Source organism: Nansenia antarctica (genome assembly GCF_963989245.1).
Source record: "Nansenia antarctica genome assembly, chromosome: 8".
In the NCBI taxonomy this organism is placed as follows: domain Eukaryota; kingdom Metazoa; phylum Chordata; class Actinopteri; order Argentiniformes; family Microstomatidae; genus Nansenia; species Nansenia antarctica.
The window spans coordinates 31,890,611-31,893,110 of NC_137678.1; positions in this window are offsets into that span (position 1 = coordinate 31,890,611).

The following is a 2,500-nucleotide window of genomic DNA, read 5'->3' on the forward strand; positions in this document are numbered from 1 at the left end:
ATCTAGATGGTGAGATCATGTCATAGAGCTGGTAGTCCTAGCGTTTGTGCAGGTGTGTACTAGTCAAGAGTGTAGAGTTGTTCTATTATTAGTATTTCTAGGGGTGAAGCATCCTCACTTGTACACTCTCTAGGCCTCGTTATGATTATGATTATTATTATTATTATTATTATTATTATTATTATTATTATTATTATTATTATTATTATTATTATATTGTGTTGTACCTCCAGCGGTCAAGGTCAGCCTCCTCTCCATAACAGCTCTTCATTACCTCGCTCTCCATCACAAGAGGAAGAGAGTGTGTCGATGGCAACCTTGGTGTGTAGTGTGTACGCATTCTCTCTCTCTCTCTCTCTCTCTGTTGTTGGTTGTGTTAAATACCAGATCTCTCTCTCTCTCTCTCTCTCTCTCTCTACCTGTACAGTGAGTACAACTTTGGTAGGTATCACAATATCACCACCACTGCTGAATATAGACGTACTGTATTCATTCCGGTCCTGATCTTCAACCCCACCATCTGACGTTCTCTCTCTCTCTCTCTCTCTCTCTCGCTCTCTCTCTCTCTACCACCTTCTTCTTCTTCTTCTTTCACGCACTCCTCTCTCCCCTTCGCCCACACAAGGACAACGCGACCGTGATTAATGCGTTATTAAACCCCATAATTAACGCTACCCACTCACACATTCTCATCCAAATCATATTAGAATTAATTAAGAGAAATGTCTCAGGGTCAACGGCGTTAACCTCTGGCTAAGGTAGAAGAACAACACACACAAAAAAACACTTGTTTTCTTACACCCAAAAAACTTTTCTTACATTGATTTTTTTTTATGGGTTTTGTTTTGTGCAATGGCTTCCCAAATGTCTCTCTCTCTCTCTCTCTCTCTCTCTCTCTCTCTCTCTCTCTCTCTCTGCAATGGCTTCCCAAATGTGACTTATGCAACGTAATGTAGCTACGGGTGGATATGAAAGGGTGGAAGGGAGGAGGGAGTGAGTGAGGAAATAAAGGTAATGGAAAAGCATGAGAGCATAACAAGTGGCTGAGATATACACTCCAAGAGTAAACGAGCCAAACGAGTGAGATAGAAAAGACAGAAAGAAAGAGAGGGAGAGGGGAAAAAAGAGATTCAGAGAGAGAACATGAGAGAGAGAGAGAGAGAGAGAGAAGGCACTTAAGGAAGGAGAAACGTCTGTGTAAGATACATCACCCTTCACTGTCAAGAGCATGAGTGAGGAAGAGAGGGAGGATGAGGATGGAGAGAGGGAGAGAAAGGAGAATGATAGAAAGAGAGAGACGGAGAGAGACAGAGAGAGCGAGAGAGAGCAGGCTGATAACTAATGTGAAAGGGATGCTGGGAGGATGTAGCGGTGTGATAGATAGAGGCGTCAGGCTAACAGAGCCTATAGAACAGGCTGCCATCTGCCTCCCCATTACTATAATGAACCATGCGGAGCAGACGCCCAACCGCCACAGCCCCACCAGCACAGCTAGCCATGGCAGGCAGAGAAAGGCTTCTCGTGTGTGTGTGTGTGTGTGTGTGTGTGTGTGTGTGTACTGGGGAGAGAGAGAGAGGGAGGGAGGGAGGGTACCCCTCCGAGAAGAGCTACAGCAGCGCGACAGACGCTTCACACCTCATTGGCTAACAGGGGACGCCAATCACCACCCACAGGTCCGCCCCCCAGCCTGCCAGACAGCCTGCCACTCACGACCCCGAGTGCTGATTCAGATGAGAGAGAGGGAGAGAGGGAGGGAGGGAGAGAGAGAGAGAGAGAGAGGGAGGGGGGGGAGAGAGGGAGTGAGAGAGAGAGAGAGAGGAAGAGACAGAGAGAGGGAGAGAGACAGAGAGAGAGAGAGAGAGGGAGGAAGAGACACAGAGAGAGAGAGAGAGATAAGAGGAATTATATTTGAAGGAGAAGAAAGGATAAGAGAACAACAGAGGGAGGAATGGAGGAGGAGGAGGGTGAACGGAGGGGAGGGGGGGGGGCATCTTAAACCCCAGGATAGACACTAATGCAAATGTGATTGGTGAGTCATGGTGGAGAATGCTGCTGCTGTTGTTGTGGTGTTCTGCCTGGGCGGCTCTGCAGCTCTGCTCTGGAACTGAACCTGCGGTGTCAGAGACAGCAGCCAGCTACAGGTGACAAGTCTCATTAAGAGGCTCCACCGCCATTAAGACACACAGGCTAACTCTTGAAGTGTGGCGTCCTGGCAGTCTTACAGCCCAGGATAGGGGGGTGGGGGTGGGGGTGGGGGTTGGAGCGGGTGGTGGTGGGTAGTAACAAATCGTGACGTTAGAATTATAAGGTTAGATTCTAAGGTTTTTGTCAAAATTGAGTTTTTTTTACATAATCTGATCCATTAGGTGTTTATTATGCCTGTGTGGTGTTATTTTTTAAATGTTGTGACATTTTTGAGTTAGTAATTCATAAAATACAAAGGTTCCATCTCACAAAACATAATGGAATGTAAACATTTGATGCTCAATAATCTCTGAAC